Source organism: Bos taurus, chromosome 8 (genome assembly GCF_002263795.3).
Source record: "Bos taurus isolate L1 Dominette 01449 registration number 42190680 breed Hereford chromosome 8, ARS-UCD2.0, whole genome shotgun sequence".
In the NCBI taxonomy this organism is placed as follows: domain Eukaryota; kingdom Metazoa; phylum Chordata; class Mammalia; order Artiodactyla; family Bovidae; genus Bos; species Bos taurus.
In genome coordinates this window covers 93,684,552-93,702,978 of record NC_037335.1, presented here as the reverse complement: position 1 = coordinate 93,702,978, position 18,427 = coordinate 93,684,552, and positions in this window count along the sequence as shown.

Sequence of the window (18,427 nt, the reverse complement as noted above, 5' to 3'; positions counted from 1 at the left end):
TGCACCACAACTAGAGAGTAGCCCGCACTCACCGCAACTAGAGAAGGCTGGCATGCAGCAATGAAGACCCAGCACAACCAAAACTAAATTAGCTTGAACACTGGTGGGCAGGTGGAGTCTTTGTCCTTATGTAGAAGGCAGTAGTACCAGCGATAAATAAAACAGGACCTAGGAAAAAGACTTGATCTTCTCTTCCAGGGCATTGAGAGGGACCCACTTCCCAAAGCCTCACTTTTCTAATTTTGGAGTCCTACAAAATTCTATGTAACAGTCAATCCTCTTTTGCTGGAATTTAGGACAGAAATGGGGCGGGGATAATTTTAACCTTCATTGCAGAAATAATGAAAGTTTGGTTCATTTTGTTGAGAGATTAAATTTTGGGTTCAGTGGGAAGAACTGAAGTTCATATTGCAAAGTTGTATTGAGTAGCAGCACATTTTGAATACACCAAATAAAACCAATGTGCAAGCTTGGAAAGAATGCCAGCTGAGCATAATTTAAAATGAAGACTAAAAAAGGAGGTGATTATATTCTTTCACGTAGACACATTTATTTTCATTTCAATGACAATGTTGTTTTCATTGGGCTTCCCAAGTGGTGCCAGTGGTAAAGAATCCACATGCCAATGCAGGAGACAAGAGAAATGCGGGTTCAGTCCCTGAGTTGGGAAGATCCTCTGGAGTAGAGGGTGGTGACCCACTCTAGTATTCTCACCTGGAAAATACCATGGACAGAGCAGCCTGGCGTGCTATGGTCCATGGGCCGCAGAGGCAGATTCAGCTGAGCACACTGTCTTCAGTACTACGAGTTCTGTTTGGTTCCTTGTGAAATCTGCTTGTATTTTCCTTCTGATTTCTATTATTTTGCCTTCTTAGTCAAGTTAAATATCTTTATCTTCTTTTTTAGTTACTTCTACTATTTCAAGCTTTTGAGTTCCTAACTCTGCAACAGTTGCTGACTCTTACTCATAGTGATTTGTTTCCTCCTGTGGTGCTGTTCTTGGATGGGGTTGTTTGGTTTATGGGAGTCTCTTATCTCCCAAGTTGTGAAAGGGTCCCTTCAGAGCACTTACACATTTGTTTCTGCCAGGGTTCTTTGGCTCTTAAAGATCTGGGAACATTTGTAAATGATTGTTTCTCAGTTTGTGGTTCCTGAATTATACAGATATCATAAATTCATGTCTGTTGCAGGTCTGTGGTTTTAATTTATCACAAGTAGCTTTTGTTTTATCCCCCTATGCAAAGCTCCAAACAAAAAACAAACCTTCTTACCTCTTCCAGAGTCTAGTATGTGGAGCTTTTCCAATCGCAATGACTGGCAGATCTTAAGGCTGCAGGTTTCATATAAGGGCCTAGTTCCAGCTCCTCTGGCTCACTGAAGCTCAAGGGCTACTGCTTGTACCTCAGAACCCAGCCACTGGCTCCTGAGCCCTATTGCTGTTGTTTAATCATTCAGTTGTGTCTGACTTTTGAGACCCCATAGATTGTACCCACCAGGCTCCTCTGATCATAGGATTTCCCAGGCAAGAATACTGGAGTGGGTTGCCATTCTTTTCTCCAGGGGATCTTCCCAACCCAGGGATTGAACCCACACCTCTTGTGTCTCCTGAATAGGAAGATGATTTTTTACCACTGAGCCACAGGGAAAGCCACATGGGAAGCCCCCTGAGCACTATAGCCAAGTATAAAATAAATGTTGGAAGGCTGCCTGTCAGTGCCTGCTCTTGACATTTTCAGTTTGTTTCTGGCATTTTGAATTTTCTGGGTTTTGTTACTGTGCATAGTATATGGTTTGTATGACAATAGTTATATTTTAAGTAGTTCTATGACTTTATGAAGAGAATTTCAGTCAACTAGGTTAGAGGAGGCCCTTCCACTTACCTTTCATGAAGCACATCAGTGATCTTTGTTTTGCTCCTGCTGAACCTTGCTTTCAGATTTTCAATTCCACATTCAAATGAGCTTTTCCTAGAAAACAGAGAAAGATGTCTGGTATCGGGTCTTAAGAAAATATTTTCATGCACTACTCATAAAATCCAGTCTCTTGGTACTTATTTTGTATTTCTTATTTCAGTGTTTCCTGTTCTCCTTGGCTTTTATGACTTCCACACTGGTTACCAGCCAAAACTACTCATCTCATTGCTCTTCTGCTTTGCCACAGCCCTTCCTTTACGGGGTGGATTATTCACTCCCCTTTCTCAAATACCGTTCTCATTTCATTGTTCTCCCCTTCACAGTGGTCCCTTACTACTTTTTACTTCAAGTCCACGCACATCTGCTTGACCGTCTTTCAGTTGGTTTCCTTTTATTACCAGCTCAGTTCGTACTAGATATCACTCTTAGATATTTTCCACAAGATCTGCCCCTTCAGTAACCAGCGTTTTCTCTCTCTGTTACATTATTCAAATTCCTACTTAAATTTCTACCTCAGCAATACTTACTAGCCACCAGTCTCTGCTCTTTCTAAATGTCCTACAAAATATATGTTTCTATATCAGAAATATGACATCTCTTTACTCTGTATAAACTCTTGGTGAAAATTGCCTATAGAATTAATTCTAACCTCTCTAAGATGGCATGCCTGGCCTTTTGTAATTTATTCTCCATCTACTTTCCTAGGACTCAGGTCCTGTAACTTCTTCCTTAGATTACCTTGTCATTTGTTGTTCACTACTATAAACCAAGCACCAACCAATGACAAAAAAAAGTGTCAACTTTTAAAATGAATAGATGAATTCAATAGGCTGTTACAGAATGCCTACCTTATTCTAAGAATCTACTATGTTCTGGAATACAAACATGGATAAGATGTGGGCCTGTCCCTAAGGAATCCATAGATGAATAGAGATGACATGCATAAAGAAATTAACCAGAGGAAGAGTGAAAGGCATTATAAATGATAGATTGCACAAGCAAGGGCATGGACGATAAACACAATTGTAAGAGGCAAGAAGTAGCAAGATTTAGTGTAGGATGGAGTACGTCAAGGCTGTATACTGTCACCCTGCTTATTTAACTTATATGCCAGTACATCATGAGAAACACTGGGCTGGAAGAAGCACAGGCTGGAAGAAGCAAGCTGGAATCAAGAGTGCTGGGAGAAATATCAATAACCTCAGATATGCAGATGACACCACCCTTATGGCAGAAAGTGAAGAGGAACTAAAAAGCCTCTTGATTAAAGTGAAAGAGGAGAGTGAAAAAGTTGGCTTAAAGCTCATCATTCAGAAAACAAAGATCATGGCATCTGGTCCCATCACATCATGGGAAATAGATGGGACAACAGTGGAATCAGTGTCAGACTTTATTTTTTTGGGCTCCAAAATCATTGCAGATGGTGACTGCAGCCATGAAATTAAAAGATGCTTACTCCTTGGAAGGAAAGTTATGACCAACCTAGATAGCATATTCAAAAGCAGAGATATTACTTTGCCAACAAAGGTCCATCTAGTCAAAGCTATGGTTTTTCCAGTGATCATGTATGGATGTAAGAGTTGGACTGTGAAGAAAGCTGAGCACCGAAGAATTGATGCTTTTGAACTGTGGTGTTGGAGAAGACTCTTGAGAGTCCCTTGGACTGCAAGGAGATCCAACCAGTCCATCATAAAGGAGATCAGTCCTGGGTGTTCATTGGAAGGACTGATGCTAAAGCTGAAACTCCAATACTTTGGCCACCTCATGAGAAGAGTTGACTCACTGATGCTGGGAGGGATTGAGGGCAGGAGGAGAAGGGGACGACAGAGAATGAGATGGCTGGATGGCATCACCAACTCGATGGACATGAGTTTGAGTGAACTCTGGAGTTGGTGATTGACAGGGAGGCCTGGCATGCTGTGATTCATGGGGTAGCAAAGAGTTGGACATGACTGAGAGACTGAACTGAGCTGAAGCCAGATTATGGAACATTTTATGTGCCATTTTGAAAAATTTGTTGTCTATTTTGAAATAATGATGTTCTCTTCTACGTTTTTACGTCTTTGCACATGCTGAACTTATCCCCTCTCCATATCTACTTCCATGTGTATTTCTACATATATTTGAAACCCTGAATTTGATCCATTTCTGGGAGAATTATTTTCAGGTTCTTATGTAATCCCTTAACCCTTTATCTAGACTTTACTTCTAACCTGTATTCCTACTGTGACATACCTTCTGACATTCCTCAGTACCTAGCACAATATTGTTTGAATATGAATAAATTTGGGAGATTTATCTGCTGCTTTCTGATTAAGGTAAAGGAAAAGAATAGATTTAAAAAGTCAAAGGACTTGGAAAATATTGAAATATACAACATAATCATTAAACTATTCAACATTATAAGATTCAACAAGTTAATGGTGGTGATTATTTCATTGATCTGACATTGAAAAATTTTTTACACCAGCTAGCAGGTTCTATTTGTGTAATGCCACCAGCAACCACCTATTTCAAATGCTAAAAGAAGATGCTGCTTAAGTGCTGCAATCACTATGCCAGCAAATTTGGAAAACTCAGCAGTGGCCACAGGACTGGAAAAAGTCAGTTTTCATTCCAATCCCTAAGAAGGGTAACACCAAAGAATGTTCAGATTACCCTACAATTGCATTCATTTCACATGCTAGGAAGGTGATTCTCAAAATCCTTCAAGATAGGCCTCAATAGTACGTGAACTGAGAACTTCCAGATGTAGAAGCTGGATTTAGAAATAGCAGAGGAACCAGAAATCAAATTGCCAAAATACATTGGATCACAGAAAAAGCAAGAGAATTCCAGAAAAAAACATCTATTTCTGCTAAAGCCTTTGACTGTGTGGATCACAACAAACTGTAGAAAATTCTTAAAAAGATGAGAATACCAGACCACCTTACCTGCTTCCTGAGAAACCTGTATTCAGGTCAAGAAGCAACAGTTAGAACTGGACATGGAACAAAGGACTGGTTCAAAATTGGGAAAGGTATAGGTCAAAGCTGTATATTGTCACTTTTTTTACTTATCTTGTATACAGAGTACTTCATGCAAAATGCCAGGCTGGATGAATCACAAGCTGGAATCAAGATCGCTGGGAGAAATATCAATAATCTCAGAGATGCAGATGACACCTCCCTAATGGAAGAAAGTGAAGAACTAAAGAACCTCTTGATGAAAGTGAAAGAGGAAAGTGAAAACGCTGCCTTAAAACTCAACATTCAGAAAACTAAGATCATGGCATTTGGCCCCATCACTTCATGGCAAATAGATGAGGAAAAAATGGAAACAGTGGCAGATTTTATTTTCCTGGGCTCCCAAATCATTGCAGATGGTGACTGTAGCCATGAAATTAAAAGACACTTGCTCCTTGGAAGAAAAGGTATGACAGACCTAGACAGAGTATTATAAAGCAGAAATATCACTTTGCCTACAAAGGTCTGTACAGTCAAAGCTATAGTTCTTCCAGTAGTCATGTACAGATGTAAGAGTTAGACCATAATGAAGACTGAGCACCAAAAAATTGATGCTTTTAAACGGTGGTGCTGGAGAAGACTCTTGAGGGTCCCTTGAACAGCAAGGAGATCAAACCAGTCAATCTTAAAGGAAAACAACCCTGAATATTCATTGGAAGGACTGATGCTGAGCTCCAGTACTTTGGCCACCTGATTCTAAGAGCAGACTCATTGGGGAAGACCCTGATGCTGGGAAAGATTGAGGGCAGGAGCAGAAGGGGATGATAGAGGATGATATGATTGGATGGCATCACTGACTCAATGGACATGAGTTTGAGCAACCTCCAGGAGGTAGTGAACATAGGGAAGCCTGGTGTGCTGCAGTCCATGGGGTCACAGAGTTGGATACGACTGAGCAACTGAACAACAACTACAACCAGGGGCCACTGTGACATTCATAAAGAATCTGCCATGGAATGAGCATTGACGGCTGCTGGCTTCTCAGAGCTCTCAGCCATATACTTTTCCTTGTCCTTGCTCTTTTGACCTGTAAAATAAAAACAAGCTTCTAGTGATGCTGGAATAGCTGAAGTTTCAGGTCGAAAGAATACAATTCAGATATAACCACATTTCTAGCTTCTGTCCAGGTATAATCACACTCTTCCTTCCCACTCCTTTATTAAACACACAGACTTATGTTACATGGTATTCTATTTATTCATTTATATAGTTGTCTCTCCCCACTGTGAGCACCATGATGTCAGTGGTCTTACTTTATCAGGGTCTGTAAACCTCGCCTCCAGTGCGGTTCTTGACACAGAGTTGTTCTTCATAAATGATTATCAAATGCATGAACTATTACACAAACCTGTAAAGATTATTAAGGTGGTTGTTTTTTCTAAATCAGAGAACACTCATTCTCTGTTTTTCAGATTTTTCAAATGAGTGTTGGTGGTTGTTTGATTGTTATTTTTGCCCTTACTTAAATTCCTAGAGATTTGTGTGATACTCAAACACTAACATGCACAGAAACTTAGAAATTACCTTGATTAATATCTCTTTTCCTTCTCATTCCCACCTGGTTTCCAAATACTGACTTCCACCCCACTTCTGTTGCACATCCGGTACATGGCAGATAGAAAATCCCTGGTTTATTACCTTTCAGTCTCCACCCTTCCTCTACTCCATTTTCCTCAAATCCCACTCATTCTCATAAGGGTGGGATCTTGCCCTTGGGCTCCTAAGGGACAGACCAGGGCAGTGTAACATCAATATATTTGTAAGAGTTTGAGGGCATTTCCCTTCAAAACATCAGCATTTATAGGACATTCACAGTAGAGTTCAGGGGGTCTTCAGCAATCCAGATCAAGTTCTATTTATATCCTTTGTCACTGGACAAGGAAGACCATGTCACCAAGTCTTTTCTGCCATTTCAACATCTCCTCTCCCAATCTGTGGGTAGTTGCTTGAAAAAAAAATCCTAATATACTTTTGTTATGTTACTTTATGTTAGTCAAAAATTCCATATTATTATCATCTCTGTTTTATAGACAAAGAAGGTGGATCATAGAACTAAAGATTAGAGTAGCACTGGGACGAAAGTCCATCTAGTTATTCAGCAAATGCTTGAGCGCTCACAATATCAGTGAGCAGTACAGCAAGAATTTCTGCCTTACAGAGCTTATACCGTGGTGGATATCAGTTCTTATTTTATTGATTGTAAAGCGTAACTTTTTACAGCACTCTTATTCTGCCTTAGTAGTAGCTATCAGTCTCAATGCCTCAAATAATTGTTCTTTCCATGTGACTGCTGAAGCCCTCAAGTCATAGAAACCCCAGCTGGCCTATTTCACCAGATGCGTGGGCATTCTCAGTCATGCTTAGACTTATAGTGGGTACTCAGGCTTAGGTCAAGAATGAAAGCTGAAGCATTTTAAACACTGCTCACAGGGAATGAATTCTTAGGGAAGTAGCAATGTTCCACTAGAGTAAATGCTGTAACAGGCTAAAGGGTGGACTTGTAAATATTCATAAAAAATAGATTGGATTTAGTATAGGTAAACGTCTTGAGCAGGTATAACAGGAAGAACTGCTGTTGTTAGGGTTGGTTGGTGGAATCTTCTTTTTGTACAAAGAAATGTTGCCAGCAATTCTTCTTGGAAGACTAATTTAGAATAATTTTTATTTGCTATATTTTTTATTAGTTAATGAGATCTAGGAGTGTAATAACCTGGTGAGAATTTGTCTGCAAATGGCAATCAAATTAGTCTTATTCATGAAACTCACAAATAAGCTATAATTCAGCATTTTATGTCTAGGGGAATTAAAATGGGGGTCATGCTGTTTAAGAGGATAAGGGAATTTAACTATACACTGGGGAATTGAGGGCAGATTTATGATGAAGACATATCCTAACTGGAAGCTTGATTGTGATTTAAATTACAGGTCAAGCTGTGCAATGTGTTTTCTTTTTAGGGGAAAATCTTCGGGGAGATAAAGTGTGCTTGTTTAAAGAAGAAACAGAAAGTAAATGAAAAGGCAGATTGCATCTTCAGCTTTTCTCTTAAAATTTCAAGCTGCTTTAAGTCGAATCACTCCTGAGTTCCTGATGATGGCTGTTGTGAAATTTCTTTCTTTTAGTTTCTTTGTGTTATTCTTGCCCTTTATTCCAGAGCAGTTATTTTACTTGACAGTAACAAAAAGATGTAGCCAGCATATCTGCCAGCAAACTAATATGGAAACCAGAGATAAGGTATTCTCAACTCTTCTAGAATTGTGACATCCTATCATTTTAGGCTGACTCATAAAATCAGCAGCTTCTGCACATAGAAGAGCTTTTGAAGAATTATAACCACACATTTTTCAAATGGGGAAATTAAGGCTTCTAATGATTTTCTTAAATTTACTCTTTATCTCAAATAAGTCTATTGAGGAAATAAAATATATGTATGAATGACTTCAAAATATAAAGAAATTGCTTTCTGGTGAAATGAAAATTCAAACAGATTATCAGAGGTTGGCTATGTAGCAGAGATCTTTACTTGGAAAATAACAGACTCTTACAGCCCAGACCTTTATTCTCTGACATATCCCTCTCCCTCCAAGAAATACTTCAGTAAGTACAACCACTATTCAGGATTCAGTTGTGTATGGGGATGGAGTCTGGGGTGGGCAATGGCAACAGAAAGCCTGAGAGGGAATGAAAATGATCTGTTCTCCTTTTAAGTCTCTGAAATAAAGTCAAGTCAAGAATGGAATATTCAAATAATCCTTGACTAGAATGTTAAGAATAATACTAGAGAAAGGATACAACATGGTGAAAAGAGAGAAGAATATAGCTTACAAGACACAGCATGGGTCAAGAAGATTACACCAAGAGGACAGGTGTAATGTCCTCTGTGCCAGAAAAAACACACGGCACTAGAGTGGAGTGTCCCATCAGAATTCCCCCTCTTATTCCCCCTGCCCCACCATCTTCCACCTTAGTTTCTCTCTGCCCTGTTCGAGAAGCAACCTCAGTCATTCACTTAAAGGACCTTTTCCTCATATGAGGCAAGTATGTAACATAGGATTGGTGCAGGTGCCCAGGGAGTCCACAAAAAGAAAAAAGTAAAAGTTGGGAACTTAATCAAGAGGTACATACTTGGAGGATTTTCCTAGATAGTATTTGAGCTGGATCCTTAAGGAAAAATTTGCCTTTGACAGGTGGAGAAGGGAATCAGCAGTCCAAGTGTAGAAGATTACCTGGTACAGCCTTCCAATAAGTTTACTAGAAATTTATACTCCTCTTATAATGGGTGCTGAACCACACCACACAGAATCCCCCTTTGGGACCAAGGCATGGGATCCTCCAGTTCCCAGGAGAGCTGGTTGCAGATGGCTCACAGCTGAGCCTCTTCCCTAGCATGGCTCTCCACAGAAGGAAGCTGTCCGGCTGAAGTTAATCTCCCCTTTGATGTTGGGCCATATCCAGTGACTGGTTGGTTCAGGGACACAAAAGCCCCTTTGCTTCAACCAGGATAACTATAAAGGGCCATCTCAACAGCTTCTCAGGCCATCAGCTGAAGCCTTGTGACTGAACCATAGTGTGGCTTCTCCCTCTGGCCAATTCTGTTTTCTGCACTAGGGCACGGGTGTTCTGGACAGCGCTCCCAAATAAACTTTCTGCACACAAATCTCTGTTTCAGTCTACTCTTTGGGGAACCCACCTAAGATAATACCAGATAGGCTATTTTAGGGGAATTCCCTGGTGGCTCAGAAGGTAAAGAATCTGCCTGCAATGTAGGAGACCTGGATTCAATCCCCGGGTCAGGAAGATACTCTGGAGAAGGGAATGGCTATCCAGTCCAGTATTCTTGCCTGGAGAATCCCATGGACAGAGGAGCCTGGTGGGGTACAGTCCATGGGGTTGCAAATAATTGGACATGACTGAGCAATCAACACACACACATATACCAGGTATTTTAACAGAATCTAATGTAGAGCTCGGAAAGCCTAAAGTGTACATATGATTTAGTGATTAGAAGTGCTGATTCATGGTCTCTATGGTAACAAGTTGACATCTCAAGTTAAGTGCTGAATTACTAAACCAATTTATATTCTACTGACAACTGGAAAGGAGAGAAATCATACCTGAGCTATGAGCCTTCTGTTCTCAGATTTTGCCAAACCCATCAATAGGTTCTGGTCACCAAGTATTAGGGACTCTATCAGAAGGGCTATATCAGGAAGTTATGCTGTAGGAAAAAAGAAAAAGAATTACCAAGTGCCTTAAAAGCAACAATGGTTTATTTCTTGTTCATGCTATATATCCATTGCAGAGGCAGGAGACATTTCTGCTTTTCATAGTCAGTAAGGAAGCAGCCATGACCTAGAATCCTGTGGATCCCTGCTAGAGGGAACAAGAGCTCTGGAAGGGACAAGAACCAGAATTTAAAATACTTCATCAAAAGTGACACATACCACCTATACTCACAATTCACCACAGCTATTTATTATGATGCATGCATGCAAGCTATGTAAGCCAAGTCACTTCAGTTGTGTCTAACTCTTTGAGACCCTATGGACCATATAGCCCTCCAGTCTCCTCTGACCATGGGATTCTTCAGGTAAGAACACTGGAGTCGGTTTCCACAAGGGGCTCAGGAAATGCAATATCAAAATGTGCCTGGCAAGGCACAGGGTCAGAGGGGAGAACTGAACTCTTTGGCAGGGTTTCCCAGGTGGTGCTAGTGGTAAAGAATCCATCCGCCAATACAGAAGATTTGAGAGACCTGGGTTTGATCCCTGGGTTGGAAATATCCTTTGAAAAAGGAAATGACAACCTACTCCAGTATTCTTGCCTGGAGAATCCCATGGACAGAAGAGCCTGGTGGGTTACAGTCCACAGGGTTGCAACAAGTCGAACACAACTGAAGTGACTTCATTAATGACTAATGGAAGATCTTGGAGTCTAGAAACTCAAAAAGGAAAAGAAATAGGTTAAACTGGTAGTTGAATTTTCAATTAAAAAGAAATCTTCAGTTCAGTTCAGTTCAGTTCAGTCTCTCAGTCGTGTCCGACTCTTTGCGACCCCATGAATCGCAGCACGCCACACCTCCCTGTCCAACTCTCACATCCATACATGACCACAGGAAAAACCATAGCCTTGACTAGCTTTTGAATATGCTATCTAGGTTGGTCATAACTTTCCTTCCTTTCTTTAAAAGAATCTTAGTAGTAAGTAATCATTGATCCTTTATTTGTGCTATTGCTTTTATTTTATCTATTCTGAAAATATGTACTAAGTATCTTCTAGTATTTGCAAAGTGCTGTGATGGTTACTCTTAGGGAAAAAACTCTGGATTTGTTTCTTTAAAGACACATATTTAGTTGGAGATACAGGGCTTCCATGATGGCTCAGTTGGTAAAGAATCTGCCTGCAATACAGGAGACCCTGGTTTGATTCCTGAATCGGGAAGATCTGCTGGAGAAGGGACAAGCTACCCACTCCAGTATTCTTGGGCTTCCCTTGTGGCTCAGCTGGTAAAGAATCTTCCTTCGATGCCAGAGACCCAGGTTTGATCCCTGAGTTGGGAAGATCCCCTGGAGAAGGGAAAAGCTACCCACTCCAGTATTTTGGCCTGGAGAATTCCATGGACTGTGTAGCCCATAGGGTCACAAAGAGTCAGACACGACTGAGCGACTTTCAATGTATAGGAATTCAAAGTATACAGAAGAAGAGAATTAAGAGAAGATGGCAGGGATAGGGGGTTGAGGGGATGTGAAAGCGTGGACAGTGTTTAGTGGGTGTAAAAGAGGGAATTGTTAAATACTGAATTTCTGTGTTTAAAGCTAGAATGGACCTTCTGTACGTGTATTTGAAAATACCCTGCTGATCTGGGCTATACGAAAGGGACAGATAAGCAAAAGTATATATTATATTATCGCTTTTAAGTGTACTTCTTGATTTCTGTTTCCCCCCTACCAGTTCAGGCCCTTTAATTTACATTTAAAAATTTCCATATTTGTGTGGTTAGGATAAATGATTGTGAACTCAAAGGTGATATCATTGCTCCTTGAAATTAGGAGCCCTGCTTTTTTGGTACTCTGTACATTCCTTCTAAGTTAATGATGATTTATGTTGATAATTATAATATATTGCTCCTCTAATGCCTCTAAAGCAAATTTACATAACTATTAAAGTTATTTCCACAATATGCTCAAGAGTTAGGTTCTGGGAGTTTTAATAAAATTACTCCCATACCATAGATAGAGGGATTGAGGCTGAAAGAATTAAAATAATTTTATCATGAGAGCAATAATTTGTAGCTATGAACAAACTGCCCTAAAACAGTGGCTTAAAATAATAGCACTCATTTCTTTGCTCACCTGAGGGGTGATACTTGGGGTCTCTCAAGCAGTGGCAATCAGGTGATGGCTGGGGCTGGGGTCACCTCTGCGGTTTGACTCATGTCTGATGCCTGGGCTGGGAAGTCTCTAACATCCAGTATGAGAGCAGGTTGGGCTTCTTCAGGCATAGCTCTCTCCATGGGCTCCCTACATGGACTCTCCACACTGGGTGTGGGCCACCCTGGGAAGGGGTGTGAACTGGGGACGTGTGGTTCTCTGCAGCTGAAGCCATCTCTGAAGATGATGGCACCCATGGACTGCCTGCCAACAGGACTACCAGCAGCTGAGGCAACACAATCTTCACGGAAGGAAGATGACCTCACTTTTGTTCCAAATCCAGTACCCTGCCATTCGCATTGTCTCCACTGATTTAACAGCACTAGTCTGTAGACATTACTACATGTTAACTGTGAATTATACAGTGAAAACAAGTAATCACATTGGGACACTTCACTAAACAATTATATAGCATTCTGCATGTATTTCTATTATGGGAGCATGCTATTCCTCAGTAATTTGTAAGTTTCCATGAGCTCACATCCACACGAGCACCCAAATCTTACTTGCTTCAAGCTCCCACCCACTCCTCCAACAACTCGAGCTCCTTTATTCTTACAGTAACCATCCTCAGACATATGTGGGAACACCCAAGAGATAGGGACATGTGGATTATGAACCAGTCGAGGCAGCCCCTTGCTGTCAGCCTACATGTAATGTTCCAGGCTGCACTATCAATGCTCCTATACCTAATTCCATGCTTGTTGCAGTGGAAACTCACAGCTGGACACCAAGCTCCAGACTCCTATGTCCTACCTCTTAATCAACATTTCCATTAATATCAAGGCAGCATAAATTTTACTTGTTCAAAAAAAAACACTTGGTTTTTCTCATGAAAAAAATTTTTAAATGACTACATTTCAGTAAATGGCATAACCATTCTCTAAAACCTAGATGTCATTCTTGATTCCTTTCTTTGTTAGCCATCCTAGATACAAATACCTTAAATTACTTATTTACTCATCTACTTATTTATTTCCTATCTCCTCCTTCTAAAATTTCAGTTCTATGAAATCAGAAAATCCATATGTTTTGTCCTCTAGTGTGTGTCCAGCACTTACAAACACTTAGGACTCTGACTTAACATAGAGGTAAGGCACTAGGCAAATATATGATGGATGAATCTGTAAAAAGTTTAATTAGTCAATTAATATCTGTTAACCAATTCAGGATTCCACCACCACCAGCCTTAAAAATTCTACAGAAACGCTGCTCCAAGATGACACATCTCTGCTCTAAGCAGAGATACCTCTCACCGGCCTTAGAATCAGACCATCTTTTATCACCACTATTTATTGAAAACCAGCCACTCTCAAGATTTCCTGATGTCACAGCCAAGGTTGCTACTATAATAGGGATTTCCTAGCTGCTGCTCCCAAACTGTTTTGCACTTATTTTAACAGCACCGTGTCCAGTGATCTATGCTGGCATGAGCCAGTATTACTGCTGCCAATATGCAAGTACCTCTGCACTTGTGAAGTATGTTATGTTCAGTTGTAAAAAGAAGTGTTCCACAGCAGAGTTATTTGGGTCCCAAATCATTACTGAGTCTAGTGAAACAGACCTTTCAATTGACACAGAGCCCTTTTTATTCTCTCTGGATGTATACACAATCCTAGCTTGGGTTAGAATGGATACAAATAAAAACTTAACACTGAAAGGGAACCATCTCATTTCAGACCAATTCCTTTCACTCTTAAAAACAATTCTCTTGCTGAAATGCTATTGTCCCTTACCATAGTCTGGCTTCAATTTATCAGCGTCCATCCTTCTTTCCTTCCTTCTCTCTCTTTCTCCTTCCTTAACAAATAGTTACAGAACACCTAATCTGCTATGTACTGAGGAAAGAAAGATGAATTCATCTATAATTCCAAGGTACAGACATATGCTTGGAAAGATGCAAAAAAAAAAAGAAAAGGCTTCAGGTTTATGACAAGTATATTTTCAAGCTAAAATGGGTCACAAAGATAGGAGAGGTCAATTATTAGTGAGCAATTAATGAATTCTTAATTCAAGAGGAGAAACAAATCGTGTCTGGGAATAGGGTTAGGGTTTTTTCCCTTCAGGGTAATAATGAAGTGTTGGAAGTGAAAGGAGAAAAGCAGGTACAGGCAGTGGGAGCAAAACACAGTTGGGTGGCTTACCTTGTGACGAACTATAATGTGTTAAGTCAGCCTAAGTTGGACACCCAAAGATTTGGCTTTGTCTTCAATTAAAAATGTATGACATGTGGATGTCTGCCTGATCGTGTCCAACTCTTCACGAACCCATGGACTGTTGCCCATCAGGCTTCTCTGTCCATGGTTTCAGTTCAATTCAGTTTAGTTGCTCAGTCATGTCCGACTCTTTGTGACCCCATGAACTGCAGCATGCCAGGCCTCCCTATCCATCACCAACTCCCAGAGTTCACTCAGACTCATGTCCATCGAGTCAGTGATGCCATCCAGCCATCTCATCCTCTGTCTTCCCCTTCTCCTCCTGCCTCCAATCCCTCCCAGCATCAGAGTCTTTTCCAATGAGTCAACTCTTCCCATGAGGTGGCCAAAGTACTGGAGTTTCAGCTTTAGCATCAGTCCTTCCAAAGAACACCCAGGGCTGATCTCCTTTAGGATGGACTGGTTGGATCTCCTTGCAGTCCAAGGGACTCTCAAGAGTCTTCTCCAACACCACAGTTCAAAAGCATCAATTCTTCCGTGCTCAGCTTTCTTTACAATCCAACTCTCACATCCATACATGACTAGGTATAAGCAATTCATACATGGAGAAGGCACCCCTTTATTTCTCTGTCATAAATTTTTCTGATGGATACTTAGATTGGAGAAACAGATATTGATAGAATTTTATCATTGAATTTTATTTTGTCCTTTTCAGTTACAATTAGAAAAAGTATGATAGTGGTTTTGCCACTTGCTAGCAGTGTGACACTGGGAAACCAACCCCTTTATGTTTTTCACTTTTATCTTATCTGTAAGTCAGTAGTGTTGAACCAACTTTTGAGGATCTTCCCCTGCTATGAAATTCTGTGGCTGTGAGACTCAAAAGGGGATAGAATATAAGATGCAGAGGACCTATATAGCATTGAGTCTAAAGCTTATATTTACACAATATTATTTCTAGGAACTCATTACAAAATTCAGTTTTGTCTAGCAAATGCCAGTAAAGTCTCAGAGGAAAAACAACATAAATTAAAGGGAGTCATTTTGGAAGAATGATATAAGAGAAGCAACACTTTTCTAAACAGAAGCACTGTGTTACAGTCCATGGTTTGCTAGTTTCTGGCTGTGCTGGAAAAAATACTTTCCTTTCCTATTCCCAGTTGTTTCTCCTGGAATAAATGAGGCCACTGGGAATTGAAGAGGTTAACATATAATTAATCAATATAATGATATATCATTGAAATATATCATTATAATATCAGACAAACCTGATGCTACCTGAAAGATCAAAATTAGAATAGGAAGCAAAACTATCAGTAATCATGTGGATGTGAGCTCTCTACTATCAGTAGTTAAGCATTCTTTCCTCTCCACTCCCAAATTCTCCTAGAAAGCCTCCTTTCTAGGCAATGGAGGGAGGAGGGCAAAATTTGGAGGCTCCTGGTGTATAACACAACACATACCAAAGGTGTCTCATTCCAAAGACAAATAAGCTTCTCAATATATAGCCTTCCTAGGAGAATTTGGGAGTGGACAGGTAAGAATGCTTAACTACTGATTCCCAGACTGCAAAATACCAAGAACTGTGCCCTGTGAGATCTGTATGCTTATTTGCAGAGGATTCATCTGGATATAGTCTGCCTTTAACAAATCATACATACCTTTTATATGGGAACAGAGAGAGGTCCCATTCTTAACATTCTTGATTTCTTCCTCTCACAAAATAAACATCTTCCTTGCTTTGATCCATGGTAGAGGAACTGGTAGGTTTAATCAGGATTCATGATCTTGATGAAGAGTCTGGCAGTTACCATAGTTGAGTACTACACTGAGGTCTGAGTCAAGAGACACAATGCAGATGTCATTTTATGATAACAAGAAAGTACATAACTTATTACTAAAAGAAAAATTTGGAGAAAGGGAACTCTCAACAATGGCAAATGAATTGTGAACTGGTAATATCTAAGAAGTATATTCCCTACAATTCAGCACCATTTTTTTGTTTGTTTGTTTGTTTTTAGCAGAGAAACTCTTCCATGTGTGCAAAAGGAGATATGTCCTGGACTTTCTGGCAGAATTGTTTGAAAGGGGAAAAGTAAGAAACAATTGCAGTATCCATCTACAGGGGAATAAATAGTGTCATATAGTCATAAAACAGAATGTTACAAAAATAACGCAGTCAAAATAAACAAACCAGAGCAACACATACATCAATATGGATAAAGATCACAAAGCAATTTGAAAAATAATACCTATAACATGATAGATAGCTCAAAATTCTGCAAAATTGTAGTATATAGTTTATCAGTGCAGTTCAGTTCAGTCCCTCAGTCGTGTCCGACTCTTTGCGACCCTATGAATCGCAGCACGCCAGGCCTCCCTGTCCATCACCAACTCCCGGAGTTCACTCAAACTCACGTGCATCAAGTCGGTGATGCCATATAGTTTATAGATAAATACAAATAGAAATATTAGAAAACCTAACTATAAATAAACACACTGAGTTATTGAGAGTAGATTATCTGTGGGAAGAAATGAAGGTAATGGAAAAATGAAAGATTTTAGAGAAAACTCCAAAGCAAATATGAAATACTATGAGAACATGATAAAGCTAGGTGCTGGGCACATGATTTTTGTATTATTCTACATTGTTGTCTGTGTTTTTTGAACCACTTCATAACTTTGAAACAATACTTTTAAAAGCTTAAATATTGTATATGGCACATTCAAACTTAGACATTTTTCTTATATGTATGAAAATTGCTTTTGACACTATAAAATAAAAAAGCCAATCAAAAACATTAGAAATACTGAAGTGCCTGCTCAGAGTTCTATAGAAATATGTGAATCTGTATCAGAAGATTAATTAGAGAAATTTCATTATAGCAAATTACATTTTCTTATTGAATGAGAGAAATTTTATTGATTTTCAAATGATTCAAATCCCAATCCTGAATTTTACTACATATGTAAATGTAAATATTCAATTTTATCTTGGAAATGCTTTTTTTTTTTCAGATTATTGTTCCAAAGCTCTCTGACAAGATAAGGTTGCTTCTATTTATAAAACTGTAAGTATAATAATGTCAGCATATCTGTTTGGCTACTAAACATGTTGTGTGCTTTATTTCGGCAAGTAAAACTCTTGAGAATGCATCCTCACCATGTCTATCTAAGATACATTGAGACAGTGAAGTCTGAAGGCGTTATGTTCCTGCAGATTTCTCTTATGGTAAAAATCCTTGAGGCATGAGAAGTGTGTAGCCATACTGATTTTCTCCCAGCATGTGATGCAGAATTTATATACTCTATTTTGATCACATAAAATAAAATCTATTGTCAAAAATAATAGTCCTGAACAAATTATATATTGAAAATGATCAAACACCTCTTTTTAAAATTCCCACTTTTTATATGACATAAAAATATAAATTAGGAAATAGGAGTTTGAAGGAAAATGGTTAAAGTTGTCATGACTTTTAGCATCAATTTTTATTTTGCTATACATCGTATATAATTTGAGTTAAATATAATTTTGAGGCAATAATGTATCTATTTAATTGCATATTTTATTAAAATATTAAAAAATTATTTTCCAGAAAGTCTTCTAGATTATATGTTTCTATAATCCATTCATTTGGTATTTCTTGTGGACTTACTTTGTGCAGGATTTGTTAGGCTGAGATGTGTAAAGAAATGTAATTTAACATGTATTGAGTATAAATATATATTTAAAGCATTTGCTAAGGATTTATTCAAATATTTTATGAGCTCTGAAATGTAGGTATTCCCATTATGCTGTTTTTGGCAGTTCCTCCCTTCAAGAGGTGGACTCTATTTCCCACCACTTGAATATGAACTTCTATTGTGATTAGTTCTTGGCCAACAGACTATGATAGAAGTGACTGTCATTTCTGAGCTTAGG